Source organism: Tachypleus tridentatus, chromosome 1 (assembly GCF_004210375.1).
Source record: "Tachypleus tridentatus isolate NWPU-2018 chromosome 1, ASM421037v1, whole genome shotgun sequence".
NCBI lineage: Eukaryota > Metazoa > Arthropoda > Merostomata > Xiphosura > Limulidae > Tachypleus > Tachypleus tridentatus.
Window position 1 is genome coordinate 24,902,232 of NC_134825.1, and position 24,533 is coordinate 24,926,764.

Consider the following 24,533-nt stretch of genomic DNA (forward strand, 5'->3'; position numbering starts at 1 on the left):
TAGAAATATTTCTTTTATAGAAATTATTTATAAAACATCTCCTTCCAGCTCATGATTACTCTAGTTACAATCATGGTTCCAATGTGCGTGTGAAGATTTTTGATGTTACTAAAAAAGTGCAAACTTTGAACCCTCATAATGACAGTTTTTTTATACTGATCTCTGAACTCCCTCTCGCCCCGGAAAGAGATAATGATGGTTATCTTAACAACTAATACTCAAAATTTAGGAGGAGAAACAACTTTCACATTAAAGTTAAGAAACGTTAATATGATATGAAAACTTTTGAACATTTTTGTTTTCTGAAGAATATATGTATACGTGTGTTATAATAATATCTCGAGAGACGAATACCTTTAGTACTCAGTAGTCTAGTAATGAAAGACAGTCGCTATATCACAGAATGTTTGTTTGAAATTAAAACCATCCTTATTTGACATTATAATCTGTATCTAGTCCTTTTATTTCAGTTTGTATAGAGTGTGATAACGTATTGTTTTACAAAAATAATTTAATTCAATACATTGGTTTTGTAATATAAGTATGTCCTCAATCCAAATATTTATGTGTAATAGTTCTGCACTAAGTACAAGTGCAAGTACGTGAAAATGACAAATATATTTTAACTGTTGTCGTCAGTGAAAATTAAGTATCGTGTGATCAACTGTGTCGTATTGCTTGCTAAAGCATGACACTGAGTTTTTGAACACTTTTCTATCTAGCAACGAATATTCTTTGTATATCATAAGTATTACACGTTGCTTTGTTCTTTTATATCACACATTTAAACTAATCTCAAACTCTCCACGTATGGTTGTTTTAATTTTATATAATACACATTAAAGTTGAAAATTTACCTCTAGAAGTTAACGTTACTTACACCCAAATGGTTGTGTCATATTTTTTTATTTTCTTTTATTTAATTATTTCTTCTTTAGTTGGTAAAACAGTCACCTTCCCACAACTGTCTGCAGACAGTAAGGGGTGATATAGATGTGAAATGTTGTGGGCACCCATATCTCGCTCTCCTAATTTCTGTTCATATATTTAATGTTACTCTTGCATTTCTTATGTGAGACTGGCGAATGTAGGCTAAGACTTATAGACGGTGTATGCCTACCACAATGTAGGTTTTACTTCCACAGTCACCTCCAAACCCAAGGATACATTTTATAATTCCACGTTGTTACTTCCACCGATGGATCTTTTCAATTAATGAAGGTTTTTTATTTAATTTTTCCTTCTTTCGACTTGTTTTATAAGTTATAACAAACTAATATAATTTGTCAGAGGTTTGAATTTGCTGTTTGAAAGCAGTCCTTTCTTGTGATTTTGTTTACTTAACTTCATTAAAATGTAATTACATTGACTCAAATATATATATATTTATATATATTATTAATCTTCCGTACAAATTATACTGTTCTTTTAATTGTGTATTTGTACTTATCTCTCGTAAACAAATGATTTCAAACTATAAACTTAATTATTTTGGAAGATGATATACCGTTACCTTATATTGTGAATAAAAATTAGATAGATTTATTAAGTTTCTAATGATAAAAGTACGAATCACTGTACTTTCAATATTTATTTTCACTTTGTCAAAGCATTTTATTTTTCTTCAAGAGAAAACGTTTATTTACAAAAAATATCTTGGAATTCCGTGTTTAACTTACTGAAACAATTTCAAGAACTTATATACGAATAATCACGTATGTTTTATTTATAAAGAAAAAAATATGTTAATGTAAAAGATTGCAACAGTTTCTTTACTGTTTTCTGTTATGTATTTTATCTCCACAACAACTATTATATTTGACTTTAGCTGATTCTTCCACTTTCTTACAATTCACATTAACATCACCACTGCCTACGGATTTACAACGCTAAAATCAGGAGTTCGATTCCAATCAGTAGAAAACCCGATGTGGCTTTCCTATAAGAAAACATACAAACATCACTACTTCAGTATTGGAAGGGTTTATTTCCTTCCTTAAATATTGCACGTTCTGTAAACGATATTGTCTAGTTTATGTTTAGGATTATTTCGGATATATGTTAACACAACATCAAATACACAGACCTTTTATTAAGATATTTACTTTGAGCGTATCGATTTATTTATAGGCACTTTCGAGTTATCGGTTTTTAATAATCATAAAGCCGTTGGTAACGACAAACTATCATCATGTCTGATAAGGTTTAACTATTTATGATAATAGAAGAACACGCGTCTTCAAGAATCAATTTTAATACTTCCCCTTCGTGGACTGAGCAGATTGCCTGATGTGGCTTTGTTATAAGAAAACACATCTACACAATTTTAACACAAACACAAGATACCCTGTAACTCCCAGTGTTTTCAAAAGGCCAATGAACCTTTTTTTTTGTCCTACCCAACTATTGTTTGATGTGTGAAGCCTCGACGTTGTATTGCTCCATAACGGGAATAAGTATCCGTCTTTTCCCTGGCTCATTCGATGCACCTCAAAGAGGAATACAACAGCGTCAAGACCTTGTTAGAAGCCTTGAAGTATGATGAGTATGAGTAGGAGGTTATCGGATACTTCAATATTGTGACATTCCTGATGGGTCTTCAAGGAGGCTTTACCAAGTATCTCTGTTATCTTTACCTTTAGGACAGCATAGAAACCGAAGCGCACTACAACAGGAAGCACTGGTCACAACGGACACATTTTTCTGTAAGGAGGCATAATGTCAAGTTTGAGCCACTAGTGGACCTCCAGAATGTGTTGTTCCCACCATTGTACATAAAATTGGGTCTTATGAAACATTTTTTAACAGCTCTTCATAAGAAGTCTGCAGCCTTCAAGTACCTTCAAGACTTCTTATCTAAACAGTCTGAGGCAAAGGTCAAAGCTGGTGTCTTCGTTGGACCACAGATAAAGAAGATAATAGAGTGCATAGAAATCCTCAAAAAGCTCCGAAGGAAGGTAAAAAAGCTTGGGGCAACTTTGTCGCAGTGAATTGGGGCTTCTTGGGCAATCAGAAGGCCGAAAATTACGTGGAACTGTTTGAGACTCTGGTAAAAACTGCTGCAAAATGGGCAGCAGGATGCTCCTGAAAGTCCATATCCTTGACGCTGATCTTGATAAATCCAAGGAGAACATGGGAGCATATTCAAAGGAGCAAGGCGAGCGTTTTCACCAAGATATACTGGTCTTTGAACGCCACTACCCAAGAGCGTATAACGAAATCATAAAAGTCACAAATCTCTAAGAACTACTCACTTCTAAACTTTTTGTATAACTTCAGTACAAATACACGTAAATGTTAATTCATCTGTTGTTTTGTTTACACCCTATGTAAATGAAAATTGGAAATTTGTACATTTTTACATTGAAAATAAGTTAATTTCTAAATTTTATTATCCAAGCTGTCCACAATCTTGGTACTATAAGTAGATTTTTCTATATTTTAGAGACATTTTTTCAACATGAAACATCTTTTCTGTGGAGGCTACTACTGGTATCACTTGTAGTGAACATTTTCCTTTTTAATAAAATACGTTAAAGTAGGTTTGTTTTCAGTTTTGCGCAAAGCTACACAAGGGCTATCAGCGCTAGCCGTTCCTAATATAGCAGTGTAAAACTAGAGGTAAGGCAGCTAGACATCACCACCCACCGCCAAATCTTGGGCTACTCTTTTATTGACGAATAGTGGGATTGACCGTCACAATATAACGCCCACACCGATGAAAGGGCGAGCATGTTTGGTGTGACGTGGATTCAAACGCGAGACCCTCATATTACGAGTCGAACGCCTTCATCCACCTGGCCATGCCGGCATTAAAGTAGGTACACTTCATACAAAGCTAGCTCTTCAACTCTATTGCCAGACAGTACTGATATGTGTGTGGAATCTTTCTAAAGGTACAGCCATATCAACAAGTTGCTGTTTGTTAATTAGAAATTTCTGAGTGTTTTTTTTTTTGCGTGTGTTTTCTTACAGTAAAGCCAATTCGGGGGTATTTGCTGAGCTCACCGAGGGGGAAACGAACCCCTGATTTTAGCGTTGTAAATTCGAAGACATACCGCTGTACTAGTGTGGGGTAATAAGATATTTCTAAAAACAAACTCCACCATTAACATTTTATATTGCAGCTTATAATATATTATAAAATAAAGGGGAAATTTAGTTTTCTCATGTTGTTTTATGTTAATTTCAACATCTATTACAAAATAGTTAAACTTTCTGATGGATTACATAAAATTAGTTTCAATATGTATTACAGAAAGTCAAAATAGCCCTTCGTGGATAGTCTGAAATTACTTTCAATGTGTGATATAAAGAAGCAAACTAACGTGTAATATTTATATAAAACATATAATAATATTTGTGTCCGATTTGCTACACAGAAAACAGGTGAAAACTAAGTGTTTTGCTGACCTCCATATCCGTGTACAGCTACAACATTATTTTCGATACTAAAGCAAAACGACAAAGTTGATCACATAAAACTTACGAGAACAGTTACAATACATTTGACAATTTTACATGTTTATCTGTATTTCTCATTTCCACACCCTTACACGTGTACTGAGTGCAGAACTATTATACATAAATATTTGGATTGAGGACATACTTATATTACAAAACCAATGTACTGAATTAAATTATTTTTGTAAAACAATACGTTATCACACTCTATACAAACTGAACTAAAAGGACTAAATACAGATTATAATATAAAATAAGAATGGTTTTGATTTGAAATAAACATTCTTTAATAAAGCGACGGTCTCTCACTACTGGTCTGTTGAGTTAATAAAGATATTCATCTTTTGAGATATTATTATAACAGACGTACATATATATTCTTCGGAAAACAAAAATGTTTAAAAGTTTTCATATCATATTAACGTTTCTTAACTTTATTGTGAAAGTTGTTTCACCTCCTAAATTTTGAATATTAGTTGTTAAGATAATCATCATTCTGTTTTCCTTGGTCCAGAGGGAGTTCAGACATCGGCGTAACAAACTGTCATTACGAGGGTTCAAAGTTTGAACTTTCTTAGTAACATAAAAAAATGGTTGAAGGATGTTGTTAAATAATTAATGCATACTTTGGTTGAAGATGTTGTTAACTTATTAATGTGTACTTTAGTTGAAGGATGTTGTTAACATATGAATATATTCTTTGGTTGAAGAATGCTGTTAACTTCTAGATGTGTAATCTGGTTGAAGAATGTAATTAACTTATTAATTTGTTGTTTGGTAACATGTGGGAAATATACTGGAAGGTATAATTTTATATTCTTTACTCAAAATATAATTCAATTGTTTAAACTGGTATTTTTATCTTTCACTTTGAAAATATTACAGTCTTGTAGTTCTCTTCGTCTCTGGACATGTGTGTAATGATTTTTGTTTAAATGTTTAGTGAAATAATCTATGCAAGAGAATTCTGAGCAAAAAATTTATAATTTGTTGTACCTTATATCTATAAATACAGGGACACCTTTCTTGTCTTCAAAATTGGATAGATCAACATGGAAATCTTTTTATGTAAGTGATACATAATTACTATATACTTATACGAAATGTATTTGTATTTCTATCGTATATACTTGTTTACGTCATCTTACATGGAAGTAAAACAAAGATTCTGAATATATACGAGATATCTTATCAATACTTTGTAAAACTAAAATGTTGACTGACTTTTAATAATTAGCATTAACGAAACTACCCCTAAATTGCTTAGCACAGAATGTTTTCACCACCTATCTTCATAAACTAGCAAGGTAAAAATGAGTTTCTTAACATAGAATTCAATCTCTATTCACACTTTTCAACATTGTATAAAACTATTGTCAGTGAGTGTTTCATTAATTACTATTATAACTTAGAATATTTTCATTACACTATTTTCTCTGCCTTCTCAACGCTTGGTAAATTTAAAAAGTTCTTTTAAGTTTTATAAATTAATATTAATTAAACTTTAGCAAGTTATGTTCATTAACATTCAGTTAAACAGATCAGGTCGCTAGTCTTCATTAATTAATAAATAATTAAATCATTTATTACTCATATATTTAGTTAAACTACTCAGGTCCGAATGATATCATGTGTTTTCTTTAAGTTATCTCTTAGTTAAATTCCTTCAACAAAAACAAACCAATAAGAGTAGTTCCATTAACTAACCGTTTTATTCAAAATAATGAGTACATAAATTATTGTTAAATAAGCACCAAGCTAAACTATTCAGCTACTAATTTCGGTCATTCAAAGTTTAGGGAATCTTTGTACTAACCCTAGCCACTGTCGTGACGTTTTTTATATAACGCTATTTAACCACATTAACTTTGTTTTTTTGTTATTTTTTAATGATCAGTTGTTTGACACTGGAATAAATTAATTAATTTTATTGTTAAACTAGTTAAGATTCTTAATAATACTTAAAAGCAGCGTATTATATGCGGAACGTTTCACTTTGTTAACATAGCATCATCAGGTATAGAAACTACAATCTGGAAACTAGCAACTTAGAAGCCAATGGGAAGTAACAGATATTTCATTGGTTCGTAAAGCAACTAAAACTACGAATATAAAATTGCGACACTTAGCTGAGTTTACCCAACTAGTATTGTAAGAAATAGTCCCACACCATAGATAATCCAATTATATTCCATTGCTATCAAAATATTTCAATTTGAACAGGTTTCAATTATGTTTTGTATCAGTAATGACACTTAAGTCATTCTTTAATACTAAGTAGCAAATCAGCTAACACTGAATATTGAAATTCAAAGAAATGACATTTTACCTCCATCTGTAGGTAAAAAGAAAAGGTAAACTAATTATCGGTTATATTGTTTTCTTTTCTGATCAGCTTATTATTAAACCAAGTTACAGTTGTACATATCTGATATTAACAAATTGATACAGGACAGTTATTTGGAAAAGAAATAATGATATATTCTCATCAACTTTCATATGTTAATTCTAACATATATATGTGTGACTAGTATGCGGTGTAAGACAACACAGTTTCCCTAGTTTGACTTCAAGCAACTAGGCCTGAAACAAAGGTGTTATCTTATAATGAACAAGCTATAGTTTTCATGTTGATTTCAGTATTCCCGCTACTTCTTTGGAATGAGACCAATTTTTGTTGTGATGGATCTCGACCTGTTAAAAGAAATTCAGATTAAGGATTTCATGGATTCTGCAGATCGACCAGTAAAGATTGTTTCCACCCATGTGCCTTTCCTTATATGTTTATTAAAATGTAAATTTAATTAATGTTGTATCGTGTTTGAAAACTTTTACACAAAGTTTTTTGTTTGAATCGAAACATGTCATTGTTTCATTAAATATTACTTTCACATAACAAGTTTTGACAAACCAAGTTTAAAACAATGCCAAATTTATTACAAAATATAATTTATGTCGTTTCTTTCTGTAAAATCTTTTACCAACTTGTGATCAATTATATTAATAACTGATGAGGAAATTTATTTGAGTAATAGTTTGTATATATGTTATTTCTTACAGCTCGTGTTGTTCAATATTCTAGTATTAATCATACTGGTTATATGTAGTATATGTAACAACCAACAGAGTATACAGTAGTGAAATAACTGAATATTGTGGTTTTCTTCAAGGTGTTACTTTTGCATCGTGTTTTATCACTGTGTTTTTAGGGTCTTTTTGAGTTAGATCCACCAAAGAAACCCGGAGAACCTATTAACGACTTCCTAGTTTTCCTGCGTGGATCTCGCTGGAAGAGAGTTAGAAGTGTAATAACCCCTTCCTTTCCTACCCTGAAATTAAAAACAGTAAGTATTAATTACTTTATTCAACTCGTGAATATTCACAGATGTCTTCTTTAAAACAACTATAAAGTACAGTTCTTTTTTCAGAAGTTCGTGTGTCCTTAGCTCAAATGCATATTTACACCCAGATAAAGTCTTGACAAACACCACTTGTAACAGTTTATTAAACACGTGTTAACTATCCTTCACAGTTCACAATTACAAAGTTCATTCACACAACATGCAATCAAATTTCACCCTTTTATAAAATAAAAAGGTTGCTTATCATTAAAATAACCTCATTCATTTTCCTTAAGGCTATTCATTGCTCCACAATATCTTCTCAATAGATCAATTGAAAGTTTCAAGGATTATAATTCTAAACTACAAGTTTTTATACCCTTGGCGTATACAGTACAGATATTCCGTTGTGTGCCCTTCTATTTAACCAGAAACCAACAATTGATTTGGAATACGTTAATGCTGTCAGAGGAAGTAATATTGTTTTCGTTATCCTGAGCATACTTTAAAATATATCAAGCACTTAACAAGCCACATAAACAACTTTCTTTATAATTACAACAAAGAACAACTCTTTTGAGCAACAAAGTTTACAACCGTCACTCTACGAAAGAAACTTTTACTCAGATGTTAACATTACAATCATATGAAAAAGGCGAATTTTTCTGTTTATTCTGTCGACATCATAATGTTTAGAAACTATATATTTGTAAAAAAAGAAAGTATTCACGCAAATATATAACGAAATATATTTTACTGAATATTTATATAAATATTTTTGAGCGATTCATAAATCCGTCTTACAGTAAATTATATTACATATTTTTTCACTTAATTTTTACTGATCTTGCTAATAGAATATTCCAACACCCACTTAGATATTTAACGAAAATGTATTATTTGATATGTAATGCTTTATTCTTCAATCCACAGATAAGAATAAGATGTACATTCATGTGTATTTATTTACAACATATAACCATATTGCGCAGTATTTTAAATTATTTTATTCATAAATATAACTTTCTCTTTTCGCTCACCAGATGGCACAAACTATTAATAACTTATTAAGAAATATTGAGGAATATTCTAGACAAGAAAATTATCTAGACGTATATAAGCTATTCCAGGCCATGACTATGGACGTTATGGTTAAATGTGCTTAAGAAATTGACGCACATGTTCAGAAAAATCCGATGGAACACGAGTTAATCCATCATGCCAAAGTAATTTTCGGTACTTCAATACAGTCGTTGCTTTTCCTCATTCACAGTAAGAGTTTTGGTATTTTGGTGTGTATAATAGTTTCAATAAATTTGTTATAGTGGAGAAAGTGTGTATGAATTTTTTTAAATTTGCAGCATTTGCTTAACAGTGTTAGGTCTGACACTTCAAACGTTCTCTCTACCGAGTGTAGGAAGATGTCGTCAATGATGACGAGTCCAAATGTTGTCATTATATAGAAGGATGTTTGTGACGGTCTTATAAGCGGCCATTACTCATACAATACATGTCTCATCATGTTGATTATTAGTTACTTAAAGCATCCTTAAAGGGTGCTTAATACTAATTCATTAAATGGTTAAAAATTAATTCGTCCTTAAAAGGATGCTTAACACTAATTCATTTATAAGTTCTTTATTAATTAAATTAATTGCAATTAATTCATCAAAGAAAAAGAGCACTTAGCGAATTTATCAGTTAATTAATTTTCATGTCCTAAAGGAACTATATCTTTCTAATTAAGGTTAAAATTTTTCAGTGATATACTAAGTTGACAAAAACTATGTTCGGTGTAACATTGTCGAAATTATTTTCATTTTACCATACTCACTATACAGGTCTGTTCGTTTAAACCGCTCTAAAAAGGTGAAATTAACATACAATATTCAAAATATTTCACTTCATACAACATTATACATCGTCAATAAAACATTTATTATAGAATAACACTTTTACCAACTTTTCACAAATAATTTTCGCATTTTTTACATGATGAGAAATGTGTTTCATATAAAAAAATTACAAAACTTTGGTTATTTTAATACATTTAATAAGATGTCAATGAAATGTAATCCATGTTTCGAAAACATGACGAGATAAAACTGTTTTCACAGAGTCGAAGAATACTTATTGGTTTATAACTAAAAGTTTTTTTACAATGGTAATTGACAACTAAATATTTTTACAATGGTAATTGACAACTAAATATTTTTACAATGGTAATTGACAAATAAAGATTTTTAACAATGGTAATTGACAACTAAATTTTTACAATGGTAATTGACAACTAAAGTTTTTTTACAATGGTAATTGGCAAGTAAAGTTTTTTTACAATGGTAATTTACAAGTAAATTTTTTTTACAATGATAATTGTCAATTAATTTTTTTTACAATGGTAAGTGATAACTGAAGTTTTTACAATGGTAATTGAAAACTAAAGTTCTTTCACAATGGTAATTGACAAATAAAGTTTTTTAACAATGGTAATTGACAACTAAATTTTTACAATGGTAATTGACAACTAAAGTTTTTTTAGAATGGTAATTGGCAAGTAAAGTTTTTTTCCAATGGTAATTTGCAAGTAAATTTTTTTTACAATGATAATTGTCAATTAAATTTTTTTACAATGGTAAGTGATAACTGAAGTTTTTACAATGGTAATTGAAAACTAAAGTTTTTCCAATGGTAATTGATAAATAAAGTTTTTTTAACAATGGTAATTGACAACTAAAGTTCTTTTACAATGGTAATTGACAACTAAAGTTTTTGATATTACGGAGATTTTTTGGTTGATTAATAATGTGATAGAACAAGTATGTGCAGCAGTTTTTAAACACAAGGGGTAATCTTACATTCAACTGTTGTGTCAATGATCTCGTGACAACCACATGTGAGCATAGAAGTGTCAAAGTGTGACTGAAATGTTATTCTTGAAGCATTCTATTCTTATTTAATGGATTTAAGTAACATAGAATTATAGCTGAATTTTTTTATGTGATTTCTATATATGTCATCATTTAAAATGAATAATCGATAAAGAAAATTGTAAGTTTTCCTATTTTAAGTATTAGCGAACTAATTGTTGAAAGAATAATATATGAGAATCTCTTATATTGTGACAGTATATTCTTCCTAATCATTGATGACGTCATTTAGATAATGATGTCATTATCATTTGCTCATAACATGAGAGACCATATGATCATCTTTAACACATGTTCGAATCGCATTTGTAAGTTATTTTTTAGTGTTTGAGGAACTTTAATAGAAAATATATGAATTACCAGAAGTCAATCCGTTATTATTTTTAGATATAGGAAAATGAATTACTAGGAAAATAACATAAAGGTGAAAGAGTATGTTTTTGTATTATTGACAGGTTGGCTGGTGTTCCCTGAGATATTTTAGGTAATTAGTTTATTCTGTATGTGCATCATTAAGTTTGCGGGCTGGTTTTCAATACTCGTAGATGGCAGAGCACAGATACCCATTCTCTTGGTTTGTGTTTAACTGTAAACAAACAAACAAATAACACTGTGTGTAATTCTTATGACATTGACTATCAGTGTAATAAGTGCTTTCGTAAAGAAAACCTTTCTCCTGCCTTTGATTTAAAAAGTGTCATAAAATAAACTTATCCCTGCTGTTTTGTAGATCAAAACTGGCTTTTGTCAATGATATAAATTTTTAACTAATACGTACCAATAACATTTCTAGACATTATGCAATTAAAAATAATAATAAAATCTCACATATTTGAGTAGAATCGATCTTTTATTTAGAAAAATTGTTCTAAGCCGACTGTTACAGTCTAACAATTTGCTGTATATTGCGCATAGTACCCAATAATTTTACACTAACCTGTGTTAAGAATAAACAATTAGCGTTTTGTATAACTTTCTAGGGAGATAGCGAAAATGTTTCATCATTGATAAGCAAATTTGATAAACGTACAGTTTAATAAAATACAAAAATTGTACTGAAGTGACGTGCATCACTACATATTCATTGTTTTGAGAAGTGCACCATATATTTTAAATATATTAAATACACAAATAACGACAGTGTACTATAATTGACTTTTATTTTATTAAACGTTTTTATAAATATATTATAAATTTAATACGTTTAAGTTTAGTTTTATTCTAAATTGAATGAAACATGCTGATAGTTTTCCACTGCATTATATCATGATCTATGCTAAATAACAAAATAATTATATGAATGTTACCCAAAAACTATGTTTGGTGACCCTTAAATTTTAATAGAACCCATTAAAGTATGGTATACATATGGATAACTCATTGCCAAATATATCGTGTATTGATAAATGTTAATGGAGTGATTAAATACATTTAGTGATCTGTAAAAATAAATATTATTTAGAGATTCTTATTAATATTATATAGTGTTTATAGTAAGAGATGTTTTGTGTGTATATATATACACATATAATAAACACTGAACTGTATAATTTATGTTAGCAAAAACTTTGTTTACTTCGTTTTACCACCGAATAGTAGAATTGACCGTACCATGAAACGCCTCCACGGCTGAAAGGACGAGCATATTTGGTGTGATGGGGATTTCAACCAGAGACCCTTAGATTACGAGTCGAGTGTCCCTACCACTGTCCATGACAGACCTAACTTATAACAAAAACAACAGCTAGAAATTTGTATATTATCTGTTTCATGATATAACGTCTGGTGTTGTAGGTGTCAGTTATTAGTAAGTTATTCATTTATTATATTTAACGGTTAGACAGTTATTAGTTATGTATGATTTGTAAAACGTTAAGTGTCTTACAGAACATTGTCTTAATTGTGTTAAATTTCTTGATTTATAATTCATAATATTTAATCACTTACTGTATCTGTCCATTTTTTAAATAACCGTTTGTCAACTTCAAACGTACGAAAAAATGTGAAAGTATGGAATACATATCTCAACAGTTCATGGAGTCTTTAATACAATGTTCTGTAAAACATTAAGTTTGAAGAGAAAAAAAGTTTTTTCTATTTACTTTAGGCATAAAGAAATTGGGAAATAACACTTTCTGCACAGGAACAAGAAAAAGTAAAAATTTTACATAGTGTGATATATGATGTCTTTCGCTTAAAGGCTACATCATGCCTAAGTAAAACATTTGATTGATAATTAAAATAATAAATTTTATTCAATATAATATTAATTATCGGCATGATAAGACACATTATCAGATTAATGGCTGTCTGTTTTGTTGTTCTGTCAAAGTGCCCCCAACTACACACCTTCTAATTAAAACTTTTGACGGCATGACCACCTATAATGGCGACCTAGTCACACGTTCCCGTTGACGTGCACACTGATGACAACGTTTGGAAATACGATCTCGTTATCTAAAGTGACATCTTCCCTTTGCACCCATCTAGCGCCAATTTTTATTCAGTCTGAATTGCTGGATTTACTTCTGCTGCCTTTTGATTCATAACAAAAACTACTATGCATGAAAAAAGGCAGATACTGTGACCTAACAGCATCGAAATAAGCGAAAAATCTGCCACCTATTTATCGTTCCAAATGTTCATTAATGATTATAATATAATTTTACGTCCTAATTATATCTACTTTTTATAAACGCAATTGAAAAATAAAACTGATGAGATAAAATGTTATTTTACATAGTTTACCACAAACAACATGTGTTTTGTCGTATATCTTTAATACAATTTTATGGTTGTGTTTTAGTGTCGTTTCCGGCTTTTGGTTGGTTCACAAGAAATATCAGATATCTTCAGTTTAAATTTTGAAACAAAGGTTCCAATCCGTATCTCGATCTTGTGGAGGTTTGTCGTCAAGTTATAAAATCACCAGTAGCTGATCCAGCGGTATGTGTAAAAATTTACTTTGACATCAACAAGCTAACCCTTATATTAAAGCTTATATTAACAAAACTTTAGAACTAGGTTTAATATAGCCTTTTACGAACTTATTGTGCTGCTGAGACATAGTGATCAAAACATTTGACTCGTAATCTCTACTTCGAATTTTCTCACCAATTATACCCGTCTCAAACATGGAGAAGTGATAATGCATCAGCCAATCTGCCCGACATGGCCAGGTGGATTAGGGCTTGCGACTCGTAATCTGAGAATCGCGAGTTCGCATCCCCGTCGCGCCAAACATGCTCGTCCTTTTAGCCGTGATGGCGTTATAATGTGATGGTCAATTCCACTATTCGTTGTTATAAAGTAGCCCAGGAGTTGGCGGTGGTGGTGATGACTAGCTGCCTTCCCTCTAGTCGTACACTCCTAAATTAGGGAAGGCCAGCGCAGATAGCCCTCGAGTATCTTTTCGCGAAATTGAAAAACAAACAAAACAGACAGCTAATTTGTGTTTTCATTGGTAGTGAACGGTGTTTTCTTGTTTCCTTTCTTAAAATATATCATTTTAACCAATCACTCGAGTAGCTTTGTGTGCACTCTATTATCAATCATAATAACGAATATACTACATTATCTACTCTAAATGGGATTGATTTTTGTTCTGAAGGAATTAATGTAAATGAGTATTAATTATTTTTTAAATGAAACAAAGATAATGTTTTATATATGGAAAACCTTTTATATATTGTTTTTAGCTTGAATAAGTATACCTTACAAGCAAACAAAGAATTAAAACATAACATGAAAACACTTCAACTTCACACGTGGTTCTGATACATGCCGTTCCACCACAACTTTATTTCGACTGTCGTTTTCATGAGATTCTCTAATATACTTATTTAAACTCGTTTCAATATAAGTAACTCAACCCTTAGAACACTGCTCTTTGTCCACAAACGTTCTTTGTTCTAAGTATCGGCGAATCACAAGTTTATGGCAAAGAAAAACTTTAGGCTATAAAATAGATTATGATATAAAAGAAAATACTATAGTTTCTAATATGTGTAATACTTAAACTACTAAAGTGTTGCTAATGGTAAGAATGGATTTTTTTATTGTTCTTGTATAGAAACGACGGAATGATCTTGTCCAGTTAATGATGGACTCTCAGAATATAAGTGTGAACGTTACGAAGGTTACAGGGAGTCAACTAACCGCTGGACAAGAAACACAGAAATCAAACCATGACGAAAGTACACATGTTATCAACCAGTATAATGGTATTTATCATAAATTTATTCATTATAATGGTGTGACCAGTAAAATTAATGTTTACTGAAGTTAAGACAAGAACAAACTCCTCATACGTGTTGTCTGTACTTTAATTTGCAGATATAAGTAAAATTATATTCCCTAATAACATAATTTCATAAAAGTTTTAAATTCATTTGAATACTTATTGTAAATTTCTTGTATCATTATAGTTTCCAAGAGTGGACTATCTGACAATGAAGTGTTGTACAATGCAATGTTGGCTTTAACAGCAGGGTAACTGTAGTTATTTTATTGATCATTTTTATCATTAATACAATATATTGCTCGTTGTAATGACATATTAATTGCGATTAGTTTAACAGTTCCGTCATCACTAAAAATCTACTGTATTAACTTGTAACACGTATATTATTATTAACTAAGTTACTTCAACAGTTAGAAATACTTACAAGTAATAATATTACCCTTAATATACGATTATTATTTTAAAATTACTTCAACAGTTAGAAATACTTAGAAAAAATAATATTACGCTTTGTATATATTAGTATTATTTTATAAATACTTAAAATGTTCTAAAATTTTAAAAGTAATAATGTTACCCTTAATACATTACTATTATTTTAAAATCACTTCAACTATTATAAATACTTAAGTAATAATACTACCCTTAATACCTTACTATTATTTTAAAATCACTTCAACTATTATAAATACTTAAGTAATAATACTACCCTTAATACCTTACTATTATTTTAAAATCACTTCAAATATTACAAATACTTAAGTAATAATATTACCCTCAATATATTACTATTATAATTCCAATTTTAGGGCATAATTCTGTTTCCTCTTTATGCATAACTCATTTCATATTAAAGTTAACCCTATGTCTCTGCAGTAAGTTTATTCAATCGAGTGCGGATACTGATGCTGGGCCGAGCACAGGTTGCCCATTGTGCTTAAGGACAACAAACATATATTTTTCTTTCAGCTATGAAACAACTAGTTCTGCTCTTGGTTACACCGTACACCTACTGGTGCAGCACCCTAAAGTCCAAGAAAAAATTACGACAAGAGGTAGACGAGCTCGTTGGAAAAGTACGTAAATTACAATATAGTTCACCACTTTGGCTTGTTATTAATATATCATTTTTGAATGTTTGAGCTGTTGTAAACAGTGGTTACCTTAAACAGAGTTCAGAAAATACTTTCACGAAAAATTATGAATTTACTCACATAATCTAGAAATATCGAGTAAGTATTAACTTTAAAAAGCTAATAATCATTTTTTAAGGGTACATTAAACTTAGATTATTCATTTCGTGCGATAAGATCGAATTGAACTGCATTTTGTTTAATAAAACAACGTTCACAGAAATGTAATATTTTAGGGAGGAAACTTGGATTATTTGTCTGTCCATAAACTCCGTTATCTGGATCAGGTTTTTAGCGAATGTCTCCGGGGTTATCCACCAGTTTTCCTGTAAGTTTTGAACATTTTTACGTAAAAATAAAATTCAAAATATTTCTGGTAGCCAACAAATACGAGAAAAATACTATAAAATGAAAAATGACTTATACCAACGATATGGAAAACAAAGGAAAATAGTAGGTATTTCTAAGCGATTTACTACATTAAATTATATAGAACACATTAAATTACATACAACTAGAAGATCACTAAGGGTCATAAACTTCGTTAGTTTGACGAAGTAGTTGTGTAGTGAAATGTATTAACAATTTACAGTTTGGGAAAAATAGGGACATAAATGTAGACAATGTGAGTATAAGTCAGGGGTGGTCAAATGTAGGGTTTATACCAACATAAAAGGAACTAGAAGGTCACTCAGTAGAGTTCATACACGTTACTCAGCATTGATCATGTTCAGCTCTCAAAAAATACGAAAGTATGTCCGTACGTCGTTTCTTATCAACGCACTTGGATCACTTTTGGCAGGAGAATAAGGAATAATATTCTAAACATGTTTCATCAAAATGTGGTCAATTTGACTGAATGATAGAGCAAATAATAACGTAAAACAACAAATAATGTATCGGTTACCATGCTAGAATCTCAGTGGAATTTCGGTGTTTTGTCTGTAAATTACGGTTGTGCTATAATACTTCGTTTATTTTATATTAATAGATTTGTTAATCGTGAGACATATAGAGATATAACATATGGATCCATTAAAATTCCGAAAGAAACAGCTATATAGGTTCCTGTTTACCACATTCATCAGAACCCAGCTCTATGGCCAGACCATGAAATGTTTGATTTAGAAAGGTAAATACAACATATATATATATATTGTGTTTGCTTTGTTTTTTTCACCTTGCAGCTAAACGCACTATATTCTTTTCTTTAATTTATAGGCAACGCAGTATAATAATGCAAAATAAAGACAAAATAACATTCCAATAATGCGAGATATCTAATTGCCAGCCTAATGTCGTTTTTATTGAAAGGTCCAAGATTCGAGTGGAGAAATGGCGTTGAATGCAATCACACTTTTAAGTGTGTAAGTTTATAACTATGACAATCTCGTTAATAGGAGTCCACCTCTGGTACAACAGTAAGTCTACGGATTTACTGTCTAAAATTAGGGGTTCGACTGGACTCAGCAGATAGCCCAACATGGCTTTGCTATAAGAAAAAACACTTCTACGATCGACTTCTTTTCTTTGTTTATATCTATTACTTTATTAAAGTAGCAGAATATATGCTTATGTTTATAGAAAAAACTTTTGGGTCTGAAGGTCCTTTCTCGTGACCATTTTACGGTTGAGGTTGTTTTTGTCTTTGGAGCCATTTGCAGTTCTAAACATTCCATTGTATCAGTTTTCTTCATTTCAGTATTTAATATTTTCATTTTTAAAATTTGTCTGCTTTTGTTCTATAAGTAGCATTCGTTCGAAAGGGTTAAAATATGTCTTTCAACCGAAAATATAACCATGACAGCAGTAAACTGGCGAAAGGTTGAGAAACTGTCATAAACTAGTTTGTACAGCTGATAAACACTTCGTTCATTCTTCCATAACTTGTATCTATAGCGATACGAAGGAAAATTAAAATATTGAAATCGTTTTAATCTAACTAACTAACTAAATCGCTAACTAACTCTACTTAAATAGTTGCGAAATGCTGGTTCCTAGTTCTAATGGTTTTCTAGTAAGTAGAAATATTGTATTCAAAATTCCTGCTTATTAATATGCGAAGCTATGCTTTTAATTATTTTAAGTTATAGAAAAATGAAAATATGTAGTAATCACGAAATTATTAAAGAAATCTTATAAACTTGTGTCAGACAATCGATTCAGTATTTAGTAAGCTTTCGAATATTTTGATCAAAACACAAGAAAAAATACTTAAAAATGAGCGAACGAAACTTTATATGTATATATATATTCTTTATACGAGTGTTTATAATGTGTTCTTGTTTTAACAACTTTACCAACACTTTACCCTCAAATTTTAACTTTAAATATATTTCAGATTTTCTAATAATAATCACGATCACGATCCACTTTCTTGGCAACCATTTGGACATGGACCTAGAAACTGTATAGGGATAAGATTCGCTCAGCTGGAAGCCAAGATGGCCATTTCTAGAATAGTTCAAAAGTACTACTTGATGCCTTGTGAGAAAACAGAATATATATTTATCACGTCCAACCAATCACACACCTACGTATATATATGTATATATAATAACATACTGTTGAAAAAATGTATGTGCTTTTAAAATTTTATATAAACTTTATGTGGGTAATCTACATTTTCTGCTTGCTAAGCTATATTGACTGTTTTAACAAGTGTCAAATATAGAAGCAGACATTAAAAACAACATATTACATTCTGTGTATCTGTAACAGTGCAACTCAGCTTTCATTTCAACTTTAGATTTCGAAGACAATAATAATGATGTTTTCAAAAAATGAAGCCCCGGCATGGCCAGGTGAATAAGGCACGCGACTCGTAATATAAGGGTTGTGAGCTCGAATCCCCGTCACACTAAACATGCTACACCATACAGCCGTGGAGGCGTTATAATGTTACCATCAATCCCATTGTTCGTTGGTAAAAGAGCAGCCCAAGAGTTGTCGGTGGGTAGTGATGACAAGCTGCCTTACTCTGCTAAATTAGGGATGGCTAGCGCAGATAGCCCTCGTGCAGCGTTGCGTGAAATTAAAAACAAACCAAAAAAGGACAAATTCTAATCTTATCTAACAATCGTGAAATTCTTTCTTTTGCTTGTTGTCAATGTTCGGATAATCTCAGCTCTCGAAAAGTAAGGTTTTGAATGCTGTTTCAAGAAGTTTGTTTTTAAGATCATTTTTGCCCGGAATTTATAATAAAGGTTTTAACAATTCCAGTACCATCTATAGAGCGAACAACTACAGTGGCTTATGACTTTAATTATTATTACATTATTTCTTATCTTTTCAGGTATGAATATGATATATGTAGTAATACACAGATAAATCAGTATTATTTTTTCATATATATATATCGTAATACACACATTGATTAGTATATTTGTGTGATTTACATGTAGTACTACACACAGATCAGTATTATTATGTAATATGTATAGTAATACAGAGATATATTAGTATTATTTTGTCATATATACGGCCCCGGCATGGCCAAGCGTGTTAAGGCGTGCGACTCATAATCTGAGAGTCGCGGGTTCCCATCCACGTCGATATGACGGTCAATCCCACTATTCGTTGGTAAAAGAGTAGCCCAGAAGTTGGCGGTAGGTGGTGATGACTAGCTGCCTTCTCTCTAGTCTTACACAGATAAATTAGGGACGGCTAGCACAGATAGCCCACGAGTAGCTTTCTGTAAAATTCAAAAAACAAACAAACAATCACATGTATGTAGTATGCTTGTTAATTTTTCTAATCTTCGGTGTTTCTTCGTTTTTTAGCGTATTGGAATTTACGTTCAAAAAAATATAAATTTTCTTTTAAAACTTGTAATTGTACACTTTAATGATAATTAATTTTAAGCAACGTCTTCATAGAGATAAAAGTCATGGTGATATAACCTTCTTGGAAAATATTTATTTGAGAACTGGTCATGTCTCAAGTTAAAATGTTTTATCTGAATTTTGACATATATAATTTTTCTTCTTTCATGATATTCGTCGAGTTTTTGCGTTTAATCAAATGAATATATCGTAACTTTGACTTCATTACATTAAATCTCTCATAATTTACAATTGATTTTGCGTAATCCACTCATAAACCTTTGATTGCAAATCATCTGAATTCTGCAGTAGAATTACTTTTGTTTTTTAACTATTGGCGCTCAAAATGTATGTAGGGAAACTGATTTAAAGTTAAATTACAATTCTTTATAATAATGTTTTTGTTGTTGTTGTTTTTTCTATCGGAAACTGACCGTCAGAATCGGTATCAATATAATGAATCCTGCAGTTTTTGTAAAATTTGTCCCAAGAAATTACCCGAAATGATGTATTAAAACACCAACATAACCTTTCTTAAGCTAGTCCACAACTGGATGTTCAATAAGCAGAGTAAAAATGTTTCAAATAGGATTGAATATTGAGTTTGTGGCACACTTTCACGTATATTTTTGTCAAAGTGCGTATCTCTTTAATATCTTTGAAATACTTCGTACCTTCCAATATTCAATATTCAAATAAGAAATGATGTGTATTACGTTTTACCTTAATCAATAAAAGTTCTCCAAACTGATATTTTTGAAACTAAATGACTTAGAAAAATAAGACTTAAAACTTTCAGTAGTATTATACTGCAATTATAGCTTTATTATATTACTCAAGGAATAACAGTTGTATAACAGTATTATATTACTGTTATTCAAGGAATAACAGTTGTGAAGCGAAAATGCATTCTGGGGTTATATTTTATTAAAACACCAAACACATTGTGGTGTTAGCTATTTGGCTACAAATGCATGAGTAGTTATGGCACTTATTTCCCGGCACGGCGCCAGAGGATGTTACATGCACGTCCATCTTAGATGTTGGGAAGAGAGTTGGAGAAAATGGAATTATAGACCCCACAAACAATGAAGTCATCAGAAAAAATGACGTCACAGTTCCAGGAAGTATCGTCAGAGGACGAATTGCTATTAAAGATTGAAGACAGAGAGAGTGTTGATATACGTGCCACTATAGTTCATCGAAATAGAGCCATACAATAATGCCACCAGAGATGACGACGACTCTTGTCTTAACGTCAGACCCTGCACTGTTTCTATGAGTGACCTTTGTACTTCCTAACAAGCAACAGTCTTGACCTCAGATAGTTTTACGAGAAATACATCAAGTGAATGATAAATATTGTTATTTTAAATAAGAGTGAAGACAAACAGGACATCATTCTTTTGTCATATTTATTTGTAACAAAATGAAAACATACATAGTAGTTAAATTAGCATTTTTCAAAAGATAAAATGTGTAAAGGAAATTACTAAATATAATATATGATTTTTTAAAAATAATGTAAAGTTAAACAGCAGGTGTATTATAATCCTTCAGAATACTGTGTGCCCCAAAGTAACAGTATCCTGGGTAACGATAACATCTTCCACACATATAAATACTATTAAAATTATCTAAGTGAAATTAATTTCTTCAAGAACAATAAAAAATCATTCTTATATTGATAGAATTATGAGAAACGAAAGAAAACACAGGATAGTTAAATAGGCATCCTTTTTATGATAAATGTTGTAAAAAAGTGTGCTTGAGTCAGGAAACTAGAAGCTGTAATCAGTCTACAGAAACTTTATCAGCTTTAGTAAGATATATGTAATATACAAATAACAATTCGAAACATAAGATAAAAATCTGCATGTAATCCTGAAGAATATTATAACACTTGTAAAGCGCGTGTAATATAATTAAATATATAAATGAAAACAAAAGATCTGTATGTAAACCTACGTGACTGTCAAACTTAATAAAGTGAAACAAAAAATGAATGTTATACATGATATGGCCATATGGCTGAAGTAAAGCCCCATTAACATTGTGATGGCCATATGGCTGAAGTAAAGCCCCATTAACATTGTGAGCTTACTGAATCTTCATAAAACCATTACCTTTAAAACTTAGTAATGCAATCCACCTAATACATTCATTCGGATGTAGTAAGACTATTCACGTTTTTCAAAACTATAAAATTATAAAGTAATATGTATCATATACAATATTTTATTTAGAACAATAGAAGTCAATTACGGATAGCATAAAGACAAAATAGTGAGAGATAAAGTAATATTTAGGGAGAAAATGGACTTGGGTCATATTAGTTATCGCATCCAAAACTAAAACTGAAAATATTAAATTCAGCTCTTGCTATTTATATATCTATCAAGTTTTCTTTTGAACTCACTCAAATTTACTATTTTCACAAAATTCGAAGACAACTCATTCCATAGGCGACCAAGTCTATTCGAAAAATAGCCCCCCCGCAGTCGTTCAGCGGTATGTCTACGGACTTACAACGCTAAAAACCATGTTTCGATACCCGTGGTGGGCAGACACAGGTAGCCCATTGAGTTGTTTTGTGCTAAATTCCAAACGACATTTTTCATTATTCAATATTTCTGTAAATATAATTTAAAATCCTATTTACCCTACCACTACCAAAAGCACACTTCTTGGATGGCTTCAAGAAAAAACAATCATTACTCCAAAATCCTTTCTTTAATAATACAGATGAGGTTATTCTCTTGTAAATATAATTATTCAATCATGATACCCCACATACAAAGTCTTCCAGTTATTATAATGAAAGCCATCCGTCATTTATTTGTGGAACTCATTAAATGACTTTTCTTCTTTTCCAAAACAGCAACATTTTCTTCACAGCCAGCAACACCTACAACCTTGATATCATCATCACCTTTGAATAATTTATTAATTATTCCCTCATCTATGTAATTAATGTAAATCAAAAGAACAATGGTTAGAAAACTGAGCGCTGAGATACACCACTTGCAACACTGATCTAGTCTGACTAAACTCCACTTATAACAACCATCTGCTTTTTTCCATACCGCCACTCTTTCATCCATTTAGTTAACTTATCCGTCACATTTCCAGAGATAAATTTTATGTGACACTTTATCAAATGCTTACGAAAATACAGATTCCTTATTGAAAATATTTTGGCTGTCTGATGAAATTTTAAACTTTAACAGCTGAAATCTAAATCTCATTGTAATGTCTCTCAATAATTTCATCAGGTTATGTAACAAATTCCTGCTAAGAGAGTTTGCCTTTAATATCCACTTATAGAAACCCACGTGGTTTTAGTCTTCCTGCTATTACTTGTGAAAATATTGTCAACTTCAACAGGATATAACTTACACATTACATATAGAGACACTATTTTCCCTCTCTCGACTGTTCAGTTCCTATTAAGTAACTTATAACCATGCATTTCAAAGAAATTCCTGTCATCAAAATAATTTATATTTAGTTATTCCTGTTATATCAAAATTTTCTATTTTTACCAGTGTTTTAAAGTCATCCATTTTTTCTTATAATTCTAGCATTACAATAGCAACACTTAAGTCTTTTGTTATGACTATTTTTATTCTGATTTTTTTACTTAATGGATAGTTTGTACTTAAGCAGAAACGTAGATTTGGAAAAAAATTGGCTTACAACTGAGTTAATAATCTTTGCAAACATACTCTTCTGCTTAACTATAAACCATCCGTTCAAAATGTCATACTTGATATAATTAATAGACCAGGCATGGCCAAGCGTGTTAAGGCGTTCGACTCGTAATCCGAGGGCCGCGGTTTCGAATCCGGGTCTCGCCATACAGGCTCTCCCTTTCAGCCGTGAGAGCGTTATAATGTTACCGTCAATTCCACTATTCATTGGTAAAAAATAGCCGGAAAGTTGTCTGTGTGTGGTGATAACTAGCTGCTTTCCCTCTAGTTTTACACTGCTAAAGTAGGGACGGCTAGCGCAGATAGCCCTCCAATAGCTTTGCGCGAAAAACAAACAAACAGAATTAATTTATGTCCTTTATCTTTAAATTTTTAATAGCTCCTTGCACTTACCAATTAGATCCTTTACTTACTCTTCCCTGGAACACTGACAGTCACCTTCATCATATCTCTTGTTCTGACAGTTGGGTCTTCTACCTGTGTCTCCAGGTGGCATAATCTAACTTTTTTCTTTAAATAAGCGTCGTTTTCAATATAAGTGATTTATAAATAAAAGAGCAGGAAATATAAAGAGCATGGTTGACTACAGAATTAATGATTTAGTTTTATACATTAAGCAATTATGTTGTTTTTAGACCATAACAAACTTCTTCATTACTCTCTCTGTGTTCGACGCATCTTGGTAATATGCCCTTGTCGACACATTGTGGAAATACGACGTCATCATCCCCATCCCATTCACATGCATGAGGTCAGAACGCGAGTGACGGATTGCAGGGCAACAAGTTCTCCAACTACTTGTGTGTGGCTGCTGAGGAGAGAAAGAACAAAATAAGGAGTTTATATAGAGATCAGGAGAATGAGACATGCAGGACTATGGAAAAACAT

The 24,533-nt window shown here is 31.2% G+C and overlaps 1 pseudogene; it reads left to right on the top strand.

Annotated features, from left to right (window-relative positions):
- Positions 1 to 24,533, top strand: part of LOC143232250 (uncharacterized) — a 69,276-nt pseudogene that overhangs the window by 43,213 nt on the left and 1,530 nt on the right.